Source organism: Erpetoichthys calabaricus, chromosome 14 (genome assembly GCF_900747795.2).
Source record: "Erpetoichthys calabaricus chromosome 14, fErpCal1.3, whole genome shotgun sequence".
In the NCBI taxonomy this organism is placed as follows: Eukaryota; Metazoa; Chordata; class Cladistia; order Polypteriformes; family Polypteridae; genus Erpetoichthys; species Erpetoichthys calabaricus.
In genome coordinates, this window is record NC_041407.2 from 33757171 (window position 1) to 33778378 (window position 21208).

General features: G+C 43.3%; 1 protein-coding gene across 3 annotated transcripts in view; it reads left to right on the plus strand.

Annotated features, from left to right (window-relative positions):
- Window positions 1–21208, plus strand: part of LOC114664944 (uncharacterized) — a 98785-nt gene that overhangs the window by 37768 nt on the left and 39809 nt on the right. The gene's annotated exons all lie outside the window — the stretch shown is intronic.

The following is a 21208-nucleotide window of genomic DNA, read 5'->3' on the forward strand; positions in this document are numbered from 1 at the left end:
TTGCGTTCCTTCCTTTTTACTTTGAGATCTTATTACAAGAGATATACTCTCTCTTTCACCTCAAGATACTGGTCAGCAGCACAGGCAATTCTGTATTTGATGTGTACCCTAGCAGATAAAGAGAACATGGATCTTAGTGGGGGATGGAAAGTCAATTAGCTATTTTAATCTCCACAGTGAAAATAAAAATGAATCGGGTTTTAAGGTCAAAAAGACAGGGGTACCTGCTTGATTACATGGCACAGCTGGTGGAATATACCGAGAAAAGCCTCCTGAATACATGAAAACACTGCTGTTGTGAATATTGTTTTAAGAAGGAAGCTTTGTTCTCCTGTTAATGCTTTATTACGATGAAAGTAAAATAATGTAAAACACCATATTTTCCCTTAGTACTAACAAAACATTCATTAGATTACTGTTAGGTTTGTTTACTTAAGCCTAATTTTATCTGATGATTTTCAAGCTGAAACTACATTTTTTGGTGGATAGGACTACATTAGACATCCTCTAACTTTATTAACAGTAGAATTCCTGAAGCCTATGAAAAAACTTGTAATCCCGACCCACCTTAAATCCCTTCGCACCTCTCCATCAGCGTCTTTTATTTTGTAAGTGTGTTATGGCAAGGTAGGATTTCAGTAATGCAGCATGCATTCTTCCATTTTGCTTTTAGGGTACCTTTCTCTTTTTCCATTCTTAATCTGTTGCTTGCTTGTGAGTTCTGTGCTATGGCTGATTAGGGCTGGGCGGTATGACCAAAATTCTATATCACAGTATTTTTCAAAATTATACCAGTTTCACAGTATTTAACTGTATTTTTTTCCCCATGCATGAGTGGATGTTAACCACATTTTCCACTGCAATTACTGCATTAGACTGGCTAAGAATAACCTATTCCACTGTCATGAGAATTGTACATTGTACAAAAAAACATTTTAATGTGCACACAAGTATTAATACAGGTTTGCATGGCCCCATAAAGTGATAGTTTTCAAGGGGGCGGCATTAATGAAGAGAAGGTATCACATTGCATTGCAGTTGCAGTCAAAATATAGAACCATTTTATTGAACACATTTTGCAAACAACTTAAAACTATAACTTTGACAACATATTTTCAACCATTCAAAGAGGCATTTAGACTTAGTAAAATATTCAGAGGTGATTATCAAAAGTTGTATTGCACTGAACATGTCTTAGAAAAGGAATAAAGAGTAAATATTTTTTGTAAACCAACTACACTTTCTGTTAATGTTAACAATCTCTGTCCACTGACAAATTAGCTGTATTGGTTTTTTTGCCGTAGGCAGTCCTCTAGCAAATACGTCTACAAGTGACGTCTGACTCGAGTGTCCTCTAGCTTTTTCAGTTTTACCTGAGGATGTGGAGGGTGCCAATATTAGTTCCTTACATTCATGGTACTCCAAAGCATGTTTGTGGCTAAGGTGGTCCAGCATATTGCTCGTGTTACCGCCTTCAGTGACAACTTTAGCTCAACAGCATTTGCAGTAAATAGTTGTTTGGTCCACATCTGACTTTTTAAAACCAAAATCTCCAGACAACAGACGTGGCTCCTTTTTTCGGCAAAAGTTTTTCTGTGTCATCATGTTCAACTTTATCGTCTGCTACAGCTTCAGTTTCGGAATGTTCTCTGTCAATTTTCACAGCTCAATATCTCCACTAACGCATGTACTCCGTTGCATGGATGTTTAGTGGTGTAGCAGTGAAAAAATTCCCCCCTTAAACAGTTTCCTGCTGCGCCACGTTCCGAACGTTGTTTAGGCTATTTAAACTGCTATAAGAAAAATACATATAACAAAAATAAAAAACAGTTTTCGGTATGAACCGGTATACCTCCCAGCACAATGGCTGATGCAAAGCAGTTGTAAAGCAGTTTAAAATCTATACTAATAAAAGGCAAATCCCTCACTGACTCACTCACTCACTGACTGACTGACTCACTCATCACTAATTCTCCAACTTCCTGTGTAGGTGGAAGGCTGAAATTTGGCAGGCTCATTCCTTACAGCTTACTTACAAAAGTTAGGCAGGTTTCATTTTGAAATTCTACGCGTAATGGTCATAACTGGAACCTGTTTTTTGTCCATATACTCTAATGGAGGAGGCAGAGTCACGTATCGCGTCATCACGTATTATGCCTCCTACGTAATCCCGTGAACTGAAAACAAGGAAGAGATTTACAGCACGAGTCAAACGCGGGAACGAAGGTAAATGACGATAATTGTTGAGTGTCTTTTAATACTGTGTAATTGTTGAGTGTCTTTTAATACTGTGTAAGCATACATATTAACACGTGCAATTAAACGTGTGCATTTACGGGGTGATTTCTCAGGCTTAAAAGCTCGCCTTTTATTAAAAAGGTAAATGCAAACTGTTTTCATTCTGAATGGCACAAACCACGTTAAATTTCAGCCGTTAAACGCGCAAAAATGTCGGTACACCAGATAAATAAGCGCAACATATTATCAGTTGTATTGTATGCTTACAATACATATAGAAATGTGTTAATCGTTAACTAATATTATGGGATGGTGTTTTTCGACTCGCGCCTTGATTTAAACGATTGCATGTCTTGGTGGGTTTGCGTAGCTTATTGTCAATATCTTTACACCTCTTTTTAAGACTTAATTTAAAAAGGTTTTCTTTTCTTCTTAATTAAAATTTAAAAGCAATACTTCACCGCTGCGAAGCCCCTCTAGCACTGACGTCCGAGGTTCGATTACCGTAAGCGAGTGCAGTGAGGGTGTACGCCTGATGAGCATTATTTGACAGTAAACTAATTTCAACCATTCTATGATCTGCTTCTCACAACTGAAGGCACCGTGGCTGATGTTACCTGACTTGCTGGCCAACCATAAGAATTACCTGGTAGGTGACCACCCACTCACTTCACTCCCTTACGGGAATCGAACCTCGGACATCAGCGCTAGAGGCGAAGCCCCTAAAATTGCGCCACGGCGTGTGGTTCGTTTATTTGACAGCATGTAGATCTTGGTAATTACATTCACGGCATTCGTAGTCTGATTCACAATCTGATTGTATGGGTGGTTACCTACCAGGTAACGCTTATGGTTAGCCAGCAAGTCAGCTCGAAGTGATCACTCGAGTGAAAGCAGCTTCACAAAAAAACAGATCCTTAACAAACTGTTATTGGTATATTTTCCCTCAATTTTAAAAGGTTTTCTTTTCTTCTTAATAAAAATTTAAAAGCAGTACTTCGCCGGTGCGAAGCGCGGGGATTTGAGCGACTGACGCATACAGACATATTCATGAGTGCAAGTACTTCGGAAAGAAAGCACCGTGTAAACCTAAAGTTTAAATTAAGTTCATAGACCTACAAAAGGTTGCCATTGATTTGAGGCAAGATTGCTTTTCTCCTGTACAACTATACGTTGCATTCTTAACAGTAAGCTTGCACTGCTTGGTCATATTACAACCGGACTGCTGAACTGACAACGTGGTATACAAACAGAACTATAACAATCGTAAAAAAAGAGAAAAAAAAAGCGAAGAACCCTTGGATTTAATAAAAAGGCTCCTTCCTTGGCGAAGCAAGGAAAAAGGAAGACCTTTTATGGCGTTCATTTATAAAACAGCGGAAAAGCTGTGTTAAGGCTGCTTCACAAAAAAACAGATCCTTAACAAATTGTTATTGGGATATTTTCCCTCAGTTTAAAAAGCTTTTCTTCATAATAAAAATTTAAAAGCAGTTCTTCGCGGGGATTTAGATATAGATATATATACAGTAATCCCTCGCTATATCGCGCTTCGCCTTTCGCGGCTTCACTCCATCGCGGATTTTATATGTAAGCATATTTAAATATATATCGCGGATTTTTCGCTGCTTCGTGGGTTTCTGCGGACAATGGGTCTTTTAATTTCTGGTACATGCTTCCTCAGTTGGTTTGCCCAGTTGATTTCATACAAGGGACACTATTGGCAGATGGCTGAGAAGCTACCCAGCTTACATTTCTCTTTCTCTTGCGCTGACTTTCTCTGATCCTGACTTAGGGGGATTGAGCAGGGGGGCTGTTTGCACACCTAGACGATACGGACGCTAGTCTAAAAATGCTGAAAGATTATCTTCACGTTGCTATCTTTTGTGCAGCTGCTTCCTGAAACGACATGCTGCACGGTGCTTCGCATACTTAAAAGCTCGAAGGGCACGTATTGATTTTTGCTTGCTTGTTTTTCTCTGTCTCTCTCTCTCTTTCTGTGCTCTTGACGGAGGGGGTGTGAGCTGCCGCCTTCAACAGCTTTGTGCCGCGGTGCTTCGCATACTTAAAAGCCAAACAGCCCTATTGATTTTCCTCTGCCTTTATGACAGTCTCTGCTCCTGACTCCTTTGAAGAGGAAGATATGTTTGCATTCTTTTAATTGTGAGACGGAACTGTCATCTCTGTCTTGTCATGGAGCACAGTTTAAACTTTTGAAAAAGAGACAAATGTTTGTTTGCAGTGTTTGAATAACGTTCCTGTCTCTCTACAACCTCCTGTGTTTCTGCGCAAATCTGTGACCCAAGCATGACAATATAAAAATAACCATATAAACATATGGTTTCTACTTCACGGATTTTCTTACTTCGCGGGTGGCTCTGGAACGCAACCCCTGCGATGGAGGAGGGATTACTGTATATATACATATATATATATATATATATAGAGATATATATATATATATATATATATATATCGATATAGATATATAATATAGATATATATATATATATATATATATATCTCTATATTATATATCTCTATATATATAGAGATATATATATATATATATATATATATATATAGAGAGAGAGATATAGAGATATATATATATATATATATATATATATATAGAGATATAGAGATATATATATATAGAGATATATATGTAGATATACGTATATAGATATAGATAGTACGTAGAAAACATGGACGAGCGCGAAAGAGCACTGAAGAAAACATTCATTACACAATTGAGGAGGCAGCGAAAGAATAAGAAGCGAGAGAGCGGCTCACGTGAAGTGAATGAACAGAGCCCGAGTGATCACTTGGATGAATCAATCCTGTTCAAAAAAAAAAAAAAAAAAAAGAGCGGAGCGCCTTATATGAGCAGGCAGTCAGCTACAGAAGGGAATTAGGGAATATAATCGTAATAAACGAACAAAAATAGCGGAGAATCCGTGGATTACATAAAGGAATTGGGTACCTGAACACAAAAGTAAGTCTCAAATAGTCACACTAAGTACCATAGTTCACTTGCGGTATCGATATATTTATGCAAATCCAACAGAGTGGCTGTGGGCTTAGAGCATGGGGGCGGGGCCTTCCTCATTCACTCGCCAGCCTCTGTTCCAGTTACTCCACGTCTCGCCACGTGTTGCAGTGCACCTTGCCTCTGCTTAGCTAGTGATACCTGTGTGTTCAACAGACATTATCATCTACAGATTGTTAAGGAGTAACGTTTAACGTTTTTGAGAGAGAGATCAGAGCTACGTGTGTTTTAGAGGGTAGCTGCTGATTGCCACAGATATCACGGGCATGTGCTTTTCTCCCCACCTGGGGCACACTTTCCCGAAAGAACTGAACACGATCAGATACAGTGCCAACATCTATTGTCCTGTTTCATACATACATGACCGCAAGACAAACACATTAGTTAGTCTTCATTGTTTGTTAATTTATTTTTATTTTTAAAGTTGTGTTTTTGTTTTTATTACCGTATATACCGTCAGGACTGGATTTTACTGTATAATTTATGGTATTTTATACTGTCTGTTGTCCAAGTCGAAAGCGGAAAACTCTCGCTATTGATCTAAGAGATTATGATATGCTAATGCCCACCTGAGAGAGTAACCACAGAACACACTGCCTTTTTTTGTAGGTGAGGCAATGCGCTGTATCAGCGCGTACTCCTAACCTCTCTCTCTCTTTCTCTATTATGCCAATGTGACCACATGCTAATACCTGAACTATTCCGAAGCAACATTTGCACTGTTTTGTGTTTTTTGTATCTCACACCCTCATACACTTTTATCGTAAGACCATCCCTTATCTACAATGGAGCGTTCGATCAGAAGAAAATATGAAGCTGATTTTAAATTAAATGTCTTTGAAGTGGCCAAAGAAATTGGTAACTGCGCTGCTGCCAGACAATTCAATGCATCTGAGAAATTGATGCAAGATTAGAGGAGGCAAAAAATTTAAGTGTTGCATTTTTGAACGGGCGTATAAGTTGGGGTCTGATATTATGATCGCTATTTTGGGTTTCAACAAACGACTCATATTTATTTTTATTTTTAAACTTGTGTTTTTTCTAATTATATTTTTCTCAAACAATTAAAAAAAACACTTTATTTTCCTTCCAGGCAACGCTGGGTATTTCAGCTGGTATATATATATATATGTGAGTGTATGTATGTATGTATGTCTATATATATATATGTATGTGTATGTATGTATGTATATATGTATATGTGTGTGTGTGTATGTATGTGTATATATATGTGGATGTGTATATGTATATATGTGTATATGTAGATATGTGTATATGTAGATATGTATGTATATGTATATATATGTTTATGTGTGTGTGTGTGTGTGTTTATGTATGTATGTATATATAGGGGCCAAGGAGGTCGGGTGCAGTGTGAGTTGGGTGGTGGCCGAAGGCGGGGACCTTGGCGGTCCGATGCTCGGCTACAGAAACTGGCTCTTGGGACGTGGAATGTCACCTCTCTGAAGGGGAAGGAGCCTGAGCTAGTGCGCGAAGTTGAGAGGTTCCGGCTAGATATAGTTGGACTCACCTCGACGCACAGCTTGGACTCTGGAACCAATCTCCTTGAGAGGGGCTGGACTCTCTACCACTCTGGAGTTGCCCCCGGTGAGAGGCGCCGAGCAGGTGTGGGTATACTTATTGCCCCCCAACTTGGAGCCTGTACATTGGGGTTTACCCCGGTGGATGAGAGGGTAGCCTCCCTTCGCCTTCGGGTGGGGGGACGGGTCCTAACTGTTGTTTGTGCGTATGCACCGAACAGCAGTTCGGAGTACCCACCCTTTTTGGAGTCCCTGGAGGGGGTGCTAGAGGGCATACCTTCTGGGGACTCCCTCGTTCTGCTGGGAGACTTCAATGCTCACGTGGGCAATGACAGTGAGACCTGGAAGGGCGTGATTGGGAAGAATGGCCCCCCTGATCTGAACCCGAGCGGTGTTTTGTTATTGGACTTCTGTGCTCGTCACGGATTGTCCATAACGAACACCATGTTCAAGCATAGGGGTGTTCATATGTGCACTTGGCACCAGGACACCCTAGGCCTCAGTTCGATGATCGACTTTGTGGTCGTGTCGTCGGACTTGCGGCCACATGTCTTGGACACTCGGGTGAAGAGAGGGGCGGAGCTGTCAACTGATCACCACCTGGTGGTGAGTTGGCTTCGATGGTGGGGGAGGATGCCGGTCAGGCGTGGTAGGCCCAAACGTGTTGTGAGGGTCTGCTGGGAACGTCTGGCAGAGCCCCCTGTCAGAAGTAGCTTCAACTCCCACCTCCGGCAGAACTTCGACCACATCCCGAGGGAGGTGGGGGACATTGAGTCCGAATGGGCCATGTTCCGTGCCTCTATTGTTGAGGCAGCTGACCGGAGCTGTGGCCGTAAGGTGGTCGGTGCCTGTCGTGGCGGCAATCCCCGAACCCGCTGGTGGACACCGGCGGTGAAGGATGCCGTCAAGCTGAAGAAGGAGTCCTACAGGACCCTTTTGTCCTGTGGGACCCCGGAGGCAGCTGATAGGTACCGGCAGGCCAAGCGGAATGCGGCTTTGGTGGTTGCTGAGGCAAAAACTCGGGCGTGGGAGGAGTTTGGGGAGGCCATGGAGAATGACTTTCGGACGGCTTCGAGGAGATTCTGGTCCACCATCCGGCGTCTCAGGAAGGGGAAGCAGTGCAGTGTCAACACTGTATATGGTGGGGATGGTGCGCTGCTGACCTCGACTCGGGATGTTGTGGGTCGGTGGGGGGAATACTTCGAAGACCTCCTCAATCCCATTAACATGCCTTCCAATGAGGAAGCAGAGCCTGGGGACTCAGAGGTGGTCTCCCCCATCTCTGGGACTGAGGTCACCGAGGTGGTCAAAAAACTCCTTGGTGGTAGGGCCCCGGGGGTGGATGAGATACGCCCGGAGTTCCTCAAGGCTCTGGATGTTGTAGGACTGTCTTGGCTGACACGCCTCTGCAACATCGCATGGACATCAGGGACAGTGCCTCTGGATTGGCAGACCGGGGTGGTGGTCCCCCTCTTTAAGAAGGGGGACCGGAGGGTGTGTTCCAACTACAGAGGGATCACACTCCTCAGCCTCCCTGGAAAAGTCTACTCAGGGGTCCTGGAGAGGAGGGTCCGTCGGATAGTCGAGCCTCGGATTCAGGAGGAACAGTGTGGTTTTCGTCCTGGTCGCGGAACAGTGGACCAGCTCTATACCCTTAGCAGGGTCCTGGAGGGTGCATGGGAGTTTGCCCAACCAGTCTACATGTGTTTTGTGGACTTAGAAAAGGCATTCGACCGTGTCCCTCGGGGAATCCTGTGGGGGGTACTCCGAGAGTATGGGGTACCGGCCCCCCTGATAAGGGCTGTTCAGTCCCTGTACGATCGGTGCCAGAGCTTGGTCCGCATTGCCGGCAGTAAGTCGAACCCGTTTCCAGTGAGAGTTGGACTCCGCCAGGGCTGCCCTTTGTCACCGATTCTGTTCATATCTTTTATGGACAGAATTTCTAGGCGCAGCCAGGGTGTTGAGAGGGTCCAGTTTGGTGGGCTCAGGATTGGGTCACTGCTTTTTGCAGATGATGTTGTCCTGTTTGCTTCATCAGGCCGTGATCTTCAGCTCTCTCTGGATCGGTTCGCAGCCGAGTGTGAAGCGGCTGGGATGAGAATCAGCACCTCCAAATCCGAGACCATGGTCCTCAGCCGGAAAAGGGTGGAGTGCCCTCTCAGGGTTGGTAGCGAGATCCTGCCCCAAGTGGAGGAGTTCAAGTATCTCGGGGTCTTGTTCATGAGTGAGGGAAGAATGGAGCGTGAGATCGACAGGCGGATCGGTGCGGCATCCGCAGTAATGCGGGCATTGCATCGGTCTGTCGTGGTGAAAAAGGAGCTGAGCCGCAAGGCGAAGCTCTCAATTTACCAGTCGATCTATGTTCCTACCCTCACCTATGGTCATGAGCTATGGGTAGTGACCGAAAGAACGAGATCGCGAATACAAGCGGCTGAAATGAGTTTCCTCCGCAGGGTGTCTGGGCTTTCCCTTAAAGATAGGGTGAGAAGCTCAGTCATCCGGGAGGGGCTCAGAGTAGAGCCGCTGCTCCTCCGCATCGAGAGGAGTCAGATGAGGTGGCTCGGGCATCTGATCAGGATGCCTCCTGGACGCCTCCCTGGTGAGGTGTTCCGGGCATGTCCAACCGGGAGGAGGCCCCGGGGAAGACCCAGGACACGCTGGAGGGACTATGTCTCTCGACTGGCCTGGGAACGCCTTGGGATTCTCCCGGAAGAGCTAGAAGAAGTGGCCGGGGAGAGGGAAGTCTGGGCATCTCTGCTCAAGCTGCTGCCCCCGCGACCCGACCTCGGATAAGCGGGAGACAATGGATGGATGGATGGATATATATATGACAGCAACACTCATAACAATGACAACACAATTACATTGACAATCATGTTACGTTATTTTTAAAATGTTTCCTTTTCTTTTTCATAATCTCTTTAACACACTACTTCTCCGCTGCGAAGCCCGGGTATTTTGCTATATATATATATATATATATATATATATATATATATATATAAGTAGATATATATATATAAGTAGATATATATATAAGTTGATATGTATATATATATACAGTAATCCCTCCTCCATCGCGGGGGTTGCGTTCCAGAGCCACCCGCTAAATAAGAAAATCCGCGAAGTAGAAACCATATGTTTATATGGTTATTTTTATATTGTCATGCTTGGGTCACAGATTTGCGCAGAAACACAGGAGGTTGTAGAGAGACAGGAACGTTATTCAAACACTGCAAACAAACATTTGTCTCTTTTTCAAAAGTTTAAACTGTGCCCCATGACAAGACAGAGATGACAGTTCAGTCTCACAATTAAAAGAATGCAAACATATCTTCCTCTTCAAAGGAGCAAACAAATCAATAGGGCTGTTTGGCTTGTAAGTATGCGAAGCACCGCGGCACAAAGCTGTTGAAGGCGGCAGCTCACACCCCCTCCATCAGGAGCAGAGAGAGTTGGAGAGAGAGAGAGACAGATAAAAAAATCAATACGTGCCCTTTGAGCTTTTAAGTATGTGAAGCACCGTGCAGCATACTTAAAAGCTGCACACAGAAGGTAGCAACGTGAAGATAATCTTTCAGCATTTTTAGATGAGCGTCCGTATCGTCTAGGTGTGCGAACAGCCCCCCTGCTCACACCCCCTACGTCAGGATCACAGATAGTCAGCGCAAGAGAGAGAGAAAGAAAAGTAAGTTGGGTAGCTTCCCAGCCATCTGCCAATAGCGTCCCTTGTATGAAATCAACTGGGCAAACCAACTGAGGAAGCATGTACCAGAAATTAAAAGACCCATTGTCCTCAGAAACCCGCGAAGCAGCGAAAAATCCGCGATATATATTTAAATATGCTTACATATAAAATCCGCGATGGAGTGAAGCCACGAAAGGCGAAGCGCGATATAGCGAGGGATTACTGTATATATATATGTGAATGTATGTATGTATATATGTATGTCTATATTTATATATAATATATATATATATATAATGTGTGCATATGTATATATATATATGTGTATATATATGTAGATATGTATATATTTATATGTATATATATGTACATATATAAATTTGTATATATATATATATATATATGTATATGTGGATGTGTATATGTATGTATGTATATGTAGATATGTATATATATGTATATATGTATATGTATATATATGTTTACATAACCTCTTTAACATGCTACTTCTCCGCTGCGAAGCGCGGGTATTTTGCTAGTATTCTTCTGATTTTGCCGATTTCTGTTTGTTCTTTTAGCCATTTCAATCCAACATGTGAAATGAGTATTAACACTAGAATCCCTGAGACCTACGAAAAAAGTAGTAATCCTGGGCCTTTAAATTCCATGGTACCTTTCCACTGGTGTCTTTTGTTTTGCAAATTTGTCGATCAGCACAAGCAGCAAACAGCCTGCTGTCCCATACCCGCATTCACGAAGCTCAGCTCGGGCAAAAAGTTCTCCCAGCTCAAGCCCAAGGCTCCTTATCTGCGTATGAGATCTGGAGTTGTATAGGGGAAATAATACAGTATATCGTTATTTGGAACACATGCATTTCATGTGTGTTCCGTGTCTACAAAGACCTGGGTAAGTGTAAGATGAAAGGAAATGCTGAACACATACCTAAAGCAGAATCTTTTTCCATGTTATACTAATAACTAGGGGGCTCCGCCCCCTGCTCGCTTCGCTCGCCAACCCCTGGTGTTGGGAAATTACAAAGAGCGTGATGTATGAATGAGATATAGCATAGTGTGAAGGTGTAGATGACGCATATAGGAAGCAAACAATAAAGTGTTTGGCACAGTGTAAAGGTTTATTGGAAAATTTCTTTGTACACAACATTAGTAGTAAAGATGGTGTCTTGTCCTTGAATGAGTTTTCCTTGGCATGGAGCATTTATGACCTTAACTTTAACGTCAGATGAACGTCGAACTCGTGAGAAGGCCACATAAAGTTGTCCATGTCCAAAAACGGGCTCAGAGAGGTAGATGCCAACCTTGTCCATGGTTTGTCCTTGTGATTTGTTGATGGTCATGGCAAAGGCAGGTTTAATGGGAACTGTCGCCGTTTAAGTGTAAAAGGTAATTCCAGGTCAGAACTTGTAAGGTCAATTCTAGGAATTAGAACAGTATTGTTAGCATGTGATCCTGTAAGAACTGTTGCTTGAATAACATTGTGTGTCATGGTGTTGACGACTAAACGTGTACCATAAACCCTGTTTAGTGTTAAGGTTTCTTAATAGCATGATTATTGTTCCGTTTTTAAGGCTAAGATTGTGTTGTGGTAATCCGGCTGGGTTAATAGTGTTCAAATATTCTAAGGGGAAATTAAGATGGTCATTGTCGTCATCAGAGTCAACTTTGTCAGAGCTTAGAAAGAGCCGTGCCTCTCCAGGAAGTAATGAAATGACCTGGTTATTAATGTGATCAACATTAATATTTTTTGGACATAATATAGTCCGTTGTGTTAAAAGGGGTATCCATATTACTAACTGAGAATGCTAAACCGGATGGACGCAGGGACATCCGGCCATGGGCCGTGGCCACAAAAGACGTACTGCGCAGGCGCCCCACAACCTCCCCCCCCCCCCCAACCCCAAGCAACGGAAACCGGCCGGATGGAATGCAACGTAAATGCACGAAGCCATTGCACACGAAACGGGACACACACAAAGAAGAGGATTGAGACCCACGACACCCAAAGCCCCCCTCCAGTAACTGAAATAAGAAATGAGGCCACGCGCCCCTAGGACACCAAAAACAAAGGAGTCACACCCAGTCACACATAACACACGAAACGGTTCGCACACAAAAAGGACGATTCAGCCCCATGACGATTCAGCCCCACGACACACAAACACCCCCTCCACTAACAGAAATAAAAACTCAGGCAACAAGCCCCCAGCACACAAAAAAAAACAAGCCGCGAGCGCCACACAAAGCCCATTGGACACGAAACGGGACAGACTACGGACATGGCACGCGAAACGTACACAAAAAGGACAATTCAGACCCACGACCATACTAACGATTGCGCCAGTTAGCTGACAGCGCGTTCAATAATGAGTCCACTTTTCATGAAAATTCATTGGGATTAATGAATGTCATTTGCAATCATTGTCATTCACTTAACTTCCCTGAAGAAACAAATGGCAATACAAGTAATGAATTTACACGTTGTTGTCAAAAAAGTCAAATTACACTGCCTCCTTTACATTAATATCCTGCATATCTACAGAAGCTTCTAACTAACGAAGTACCTGAAAGTAAAAACTTTATGAACTGCATTACATCCTACAATAGTTCATTTGATTTTGCATCTACCGGAGTAAATATCAGGTCACCAAAAGGCAATGACCCATACTGCTTTCGCGTATGTGGACAAATATTACATCGCATTGGAACAGTGCACCCTGAAACAAATCAAGAACGCAAATATGCACAAATCACGTCGGCACCTACAAAGCGCTTCTGAAACCGCGGAAGAAAAAATGTCTCGGCTCCAAAAACACATGTCACTCCTTATTCCAAATACCGGTCCCAATCACAGAAACATCGGTATCCACTATGACAATGCACAGTAACAATGCACGTGACATCCGTCTTGCCACACTATTAATTATAGATGAATGTACAATGCCATCCAGTCACTTACACAACACCATTGATAAACTTCTACAAACATTGATGAATAATAATATTCCCTTTGCGGGAAAGGTACTTTTATTAGGAGGAGATTTCAGACAGTGCTTAACTATTGCTCCACTTACAATGCGCTCAGCTATTGTTCAGTCCACCTTAAAATACGCGGACAATTGGCATTGCGTTGATGAATAATAATATTCCCTTTGGAGGAAAGGTACTTTTATTAGGAGTAGATTTTAGACAGTGCTTACCTATTGCTCCACATGCCATGCGCTCAGCTATTATTCAGTCCACCTTAAAATACGCGACGACGTCATATAAACAACACGAGACCGAACTACAATACATATACAGGCGCGAGACCTGATTGGTGATAATACGAAGAAACGAACTGTCCGCATATTAACAGTGAGTTCGCTCCTACTTATTACTTATCCATATTCCTAACGATAAAGATCAAACAAGTCATCAATTCACTATCATGGATACAAAACTAGAGGGCTCGAGTAACGGGACCACAAACACGAACCCGCATCAAAAAAAAAAAATTCACCTCGGCGCGATTCTAAAACCGCGGAACAAAAAATGTTACGCGAACAATTGGCATTGCTTTCTAAAGATACATTTGGTACAAAACATGCGATTTCCAGATCCTGAATATAACAATTGGTTATTACAACTAGAACATTGTACACTCACCAATACAGATGGACTTCACCCAGATATTATTACAATTCCTCAACCCTTCATCTGCGACGACTTACTTACGGAGATATTTGGAACAGCGGTCTCATTAGACCAAATGCCCCTTTTAACACAACAAAGTATATTATGTCCAAAAAATATTACTGTTGATCACATTAATAACCAGGTCATTTCATTACTTCTTGGAGAGTCACACCTCTTTCTAAACTCTCACAAAGTTGACTCTGATGACGACAATGACCATCTTAATTTCCCCTTAGCATATTTGAACACTATTAACCCAGCCGGATTACCACAACACAGTCTTAGCCTTAAAAACGGAACAATAATCGTGCTATTAAGAAACCTTAACACTAAACAGGGTTTATGCAATGGTACACGTTTAGTCGTCTACACCATAACACACAATGTTATTCAAGCAACAGTTCTTACAGGATCACATGCTAACATCCATCCATCCATTTTCCAACCCGCTGAATCCGAACACAGGGTCACGGGGGTCCGCTGGAGCCAATCCCAGCCAACACAGGGCACAAGGCAGGAACCAATCCTGGGCAGGGTGCCAACCCACCGCAGGACACACACAAACACACCCACACACCAAGCACACACTAGGGCCAATTTAGAATCGCCAATCCACCTAACCTGCATGTCTTTGGACTGTGGGAGGAAACCGGAGCGCCCGGAGGAAACCCACGCAGACACGGGGAGAACATGCAAACTCCACGCAGGGAGGGCCCGGGAAGCGAACCCAGGTCCCCAGATCACCCAACTGCGAGGCAGCAGCGCTACCCACTGCGCCACCGTGCCGCCCCACATGCTAACAATACTGTTCTAATTCCTAAAATTGACCTTACAAGTTCTGACCTGGAATTACCTTTTACACTTAAACGGAAACAATTCCCCATTAAACCTGCCTTTGCCATGACCATCAACAAATCACAAGGACAAACCATGCACAAGGTTGGCATCTACCTATCTGAGCCCGTTTTTGTACATGGACAACTTTATGTGGCCTTCTCACAACTTCGACGTTCATCTAACGTTAAAGTTAAGGTCATAAATGCTCCATGCCAAGGAAAACTCATTCAAGGACAAGACACCATCTTTACTACTAATGTTGTTTACAAAGAAATTTTCCAATAAACCTTTACACTGTGCCAAACACTTTATTGTTTGCTTCCTATCTGCGTCATCTACACCTTCACACTATGCTATATCTCATTCATACATCACGCTCTTTGTAATTTCCCAACACCAGGGGTTGGTCTAATGAGATTGCTGTTCCAAATATCTCCGTAACTAATCATCGCAGATAAAGGGTTGAGGAATTGTAATAATATCTGGGTGAAGTCTATCTGTATTGGTGAGTGTACCATCTCCCAGTTGTAATAACCAATTGTTATATTCGGGATCTGGACATCGCATGTTTTGTACCAAGTGTATCTTTTGAAAGCAATGCCAATTGTCCGCGTAACATTTTTTGTTCCGCGGTTTTAGAAGCGCGTTGTAGGCGCCGACGTTTATTGTTTTTTTTGATGTGGGTTCGTGTTTGTGGTCCCGATCCTCGACCCGTCTCGTTCTGTACCCGTGATCATGAATTCATGACTTGCTTGATCTTTATCGTTAGGAATATGGATAAGTAATAAGGAGGATCGCACTCACTGTTGATATGCGGACTGTTCGTTTCTTCGTATTATCACCAATCAGGTCTCGCGCCTGTATATGTATTGTAGTCCGGTCTCTTGTTGTTTATGTATGACGTCGTCCGCGTATTTTAAGGTGGACTGAACAATAGCTGAGCGCATGGCATGTGGAGCAATAGCTAAGCACCGTCTAAAATCTCCTCCTAATAAAAGTACCTTTCCTCCAAAGGGAATATTATTATTCATCAACGCAATGCCAATTGTCCGCGTATTTTAAGGTGGACTGAACAATAGCTGAGCGCATTGCATGTGGAGCAATAGTTAAGCACTGTCTAAAATCTCCTCCTAATAAAAGTACCTTTCCTCCAAAGGGAATATTATTATTCATCAACGTTTGTAGAAGTTTATCAATGGTGTTGAGTAAGTGAGTGGATGGGATTGTACATTCATCTATAATTAATAGTGTGGCAAGACAGATGTCGCGTGCATTGTTACTGTTCATTTTCATAGTGGATACCGATGTTTCTGTGATTGGGACTGGTATTTTGAATAAGGAGTGACATGTGTTTTTGGAGCCGAGACATTTTTTCTTCCGCGGTTTCAGAAGCGCGTTGTAGGTGCCGACGTGTATTGTTTTTTTTCATGCGGGTTCGTGTTTGTGGTCCCGTTACTCGAGCCGTATCCTTCTGTAGATATGCAGGATATGACTGTAAAGGAGGCAGTGTTATTTGACCCTTTTGACAACAACGTGTAAATTCATTACTTGTATTGCCAGTTGTTTCTTCAGGGAAGTTAAGTGAATGACAATGATTGCAAATGACATTCATTAATCCCAATGAATTTTCATGAATAGTGGACTCATTATTGAACGCGTTGTCAGCTAACTGGCGCAATCGTTTAGCAGGTGTCTGTCGTTGATGTCCTTGACGTGTATCTTTTGCTTGTGCCGTTTGAGAGGTGCGTCGTTGTATGTGCAGTATTTGGGACGTGCTATTCTGGAGCTGTAATCGATTTGCCTGTGCTGTGTGAGAAGCCCGTTGCAGTTTACGGCGTTCATTGTTTGTATTGAGCCTTTCCCGTTTTTGTATGTCGGTCAGTCGAGCTTTGTCTTTTTGGAGCCTTGCCTGCCTGTTTTCCGGCATTTCAGATGCGCGTTGTAGACATCTGCGTTTATTTATTTTGTCCCTTTGCTGCCGTTTTTGCATCTCTGAGACTCGAGGAGTTTCGTTTTGAACCCCTGCCTGTTTCGATGCAGCACTTTGAGACGCGCGCTGCATGCGTCTACGTTCATTGTGTCTGTCCATCTGGGCTCGTTTCTGTAACTGTGTTAGTTGAGCTTTGCGCTTTTGGAGCCGAGACATTTTTTCTTCCGGGGTTTCAGAAGCGCGTTGTAGGCGCCGACGTTTATTGTTTTTTTTCATGCGGGTTCATGTGTTTTGTACCCGTGATCGTGAATTCATGACTTGTTTGTTCTTCAGCGTTAGAAATATGGATAAGTAATAAGGAGGATCGCACTCACTGTTAATATGGAGCCTTTTCTGCGGTTGAACGGTTAATAGTGCATCAGTGTAATGAGATCGACCTATGCTGCATAGTTTGAACATGTTCAGATGACGTATGTTTAATACGGACGGTTCGTTCAGTAATGGGGCTTTGTGTTTCATTTCTTACTTATGTTAGTGTGGTCGTGGGTCTGAATCCTCCTTTTTGTGTACGTTTCGTGTGCTATGTCCGTAGTCTGTCCCGTTTCGTGTCCAATGGGCTGTGTGTGGCGCTCGCGTCTGACTTCTTTTTTTTTGTGTGCTAGGGGCGCGTTTGCCTCACTTTTTATCTCTGTTAGTGGAGGCGGTGTTTGTGTGTCGTGGGTCTGAATCCTCTTTTTTGTGTGTGTACCGTTTCGTGTGCTATGTGGCGCTTGCGTCTGACTCCTTTCTTTTTGGTGTTCTAGGGGCGCGTCGCCTCATTTCTTATTTCAGTTACTGGAGGGGGGCTTTGTGTGTCGTGGGTCTCAATCCTCTTCTTTGTGTGTGTCCCGTTTCGTGTGCCATGGGCTTCGTGCAGCGCTGTGTGCCGCGCCGGCGTCTGACTCCTTTTTTCTGTGTGCTATGGGTGCGGCGCCTCATTTCTTATTTTACGTTGCTTTCCATCCGGTTTCCGTTGCTTGGAGGGGGGTTTTGTGGGGCGCCTGCGCAGTACGTCTTTTGCGTCCACGGCCCATGTGCCTGCGTCCACGGCCCATGTTCCTGCGTCCATCCGGTTTACCATTCTCGTTTAGTAATATGGATGGCGTGAAGTGTATAATGTGTGAGGACTTTAGTCCAAATATCAAATAAACGTGCGCTTTTATTCAAGAATATAACCAAAGAAAGAAAAGCATTCGATTTACATGTGGCTGTCAATAAGTTACAAACTCAATCTCAAATGTCAATCGACATTTATAAAAACATACATTTGATTTGAGTCTGTAACACCTGTTGTAAATTTTGGCTTCTTGTAAAAGTTAGCACTTGTTTTTTTATTATTCAGTTTTATTCTGTCAGTGACATTCACGTGGTACAACGAACTTGCGTCTCCCTCTCTGAGTTATCGCCATTCTTTTTACAAGAGCAGCACTGTGGCTGATGCCTGTTTAGAACTATTTGTTGTACTGGCAATCAAAGATACAATGTTCCGTTACCACTATCAGACTTGGCAAAGGCAAGACAATAGCAACAGTCAGTTTCTTCACAGCGTTTTTGCCAGCTAATAGACTGCTGCACCAAAATACATCGTTAGCACGGTGCGGTCAGATCGAAACACTAACGTGTCGAATTGCTCGTGTAATGAAGTGACTTTAGCTGCAGGTGGAAGTCCCATTTTACTTACGGTGCCAAGCAGAGTTGCGTTGTGGTGCGGAGCAGTCTATTAGCCAGCAAAAGCGCTGTGAAGAAGCTGTCTGTTCCTATGCTCCTGCCTTTGTCCAGTCTGACGTATCTTTGATCGCCAGTACAACAAATTGTTGTGAGCAGGCATCAGCCACAGCTCTGCTCTTGTGAAAAGAATGGAGATAAATTCCATCAACTCAGAGAGGGAGAGGCAAGTTTGTTGTATCACGTGAACGTCACTGAGAGAATAAAACTGAATAATAAAAAAAACAAGTGCTAACTTTTACAAGTAGCCAAAATTTACACCTGGTATTACAGACTCAAATCAAATTTATCTTTTTATGATAAATGATACTGCCACCGCCATGCTTCACTGTGGGGACAGTATTGGACAAGTGATGAGCAGTGCCTGGTTGTCTCCACACATACTGCTTAGAATTAAGGCCAAAAAGTTCTATCTTGGTCTCATCAGACCAGAGAATCTTATTTCTCACCATCTCAGAGTCCTTCAGGTGTCTTTTAGCAAACTCCATGCGGGCTGTCATGTGTCTTGCACTGAGGTATGTGTGGAGACAACCAGGCACTGCTCATCACTTGTCCAATACAGTCCCCACAGTGAAGCATGGCGGTGGCAGCATCATGCTGTGGGGGTGTTTTTCAGCTGCAGGGACAGGACGACTGGTTGCAATCGAGGGAAAGATGAATGCGGCCAAGTACAGGGATATCCTGGACAAAAACCTTCTCCAGAGTGCTAAGGACCTCAGACTGGGCCGAAGGTTTACCTTCCAACAAGACAATGACCCTAAGCACACAGCTAAAATAACGAAGGAGTGGCTTCACAACAACTCTGTGACTGTTCTTGAATGGCCCAGCCAGAGCCCTGACTTAAACCCAATTGAGCATCTCTGGAGAGACCTAAAAATGGCTGTCCACCAACGTTTACCATCCAACCTGACAGAACTGGAAAGGATCTGCAAGGAGGAATGGCAGAGGATCCCCAAATCCAGGTGTGAAAAACTTGTTGCATCTTTCCCAAGAAGACTCATGGCTGCATTAGCTCAAAATGGTGCTTCTACTAAATACTGAGCAAAGGGTCTGAATACTTAGGACCATGTGATATTTCAGTTTTTATTTTTTAATAAATCTGCAACAATTTCAAAAATTCTTTTTTTTGTCTGTCAATATGGGGTGCTGTGTGTACATTAATGAGGGGAAAAAATTAATTTAAATGATTTTAGCAAATGGCTGCAATATGACAAAGAGTGAAAAATTGAAGGGGGTCTGAATACTTTCCGTACCCACTGTATTTATAAAAACTGCATTACTTACAATTTATTCGTACGAAAATACGATGGGGAAACTTCTAGACTTTTGCAGACATCTAGTAGAATACTTCACCACAGCCCAATTAATTTTATATCAAACACATAAACACAGATCACTTGGCACACAGAAATGGCGTTTGCAACAACTTAGACAATGATACACTAATGCCTCATGTCAGTTGCGCGACCTGTTTAATAACGTCAAAAATGTTTCTGGGTGGGAGTCAAGCATGTTAGAGTAGTGGAGGGGATAAATTATTGTCTGTTGGGTATGTTTTTTATTTACTTTTTAGTGCATTTAAGAATGGAAAACATTTCATTCTAAAATTTCATAACATCAATTTGCCGCCCCCTGGATGCTGCGCCTGGGGACAGATGTTCCCCCTTGCCACCCCCCCCCCCCCCCCCCCCCCCCGAGTTACGCCACTGATCGGCTGAGTTTCTTTGCACGCTTTGTCGATTTTCGTAAAGCGTTAATCGAGTTTCCCTGTGGGACATCCTGAGACTTCAAGGTTGCTGGATATCATGATCAGCCTGTACACTGGTACTGTGAGTGCTGTGCAGATTGGAGGCAGAACCTCTGCGTTTTTCCCAGTTGATTCTGGGGTTCATCAGGGATGTGTATTTGCTCCTACTCTGTTCAGTGCTTGCAATGGACTGGGTATTGGGCAAGGTCGTAAGGTCCAGTGGGGCATCTTTTGGCAAAGAAAGATTAACTGATCTTGACTTTGCTGATGATGCTGTGATCTTCACAGAGGCAATGGAGGCTTTGATTGGGGCTCTCAATAGACTGAGTGATGAGTCGGAGTGTTGGGGCTTGCAAGTGTCCTGGATAAAAATCAAGATCCAGGCTTTTAATGACCTCTCAGGCACAGCCATCAGGAGTGTTTCTGTCTGTGGAGAGAGTGTCGACCTCGGCAGTGACATTCATGTCTCTGGTGACTCTTCCTATGAAGTCAACAGATGGATTGGGAGAGCATGGGAGGTCATGAGGTCGCTGGAAAGGGATGTGTGTTGCTACCGATATATATGCAAAAAGACGAAGGTCCAAGTCTTTAGAGTCCTGTTGCCTCCTGTCTTGCTATATGGTTGTGAGACATGAACGCTATCCAGAGACCTGAGGCAAAAACTGGACTCCTTTGGTACTGTGTCTCTTCGGAGACTCCTTGGGTACCGCTGGTTTGACCTT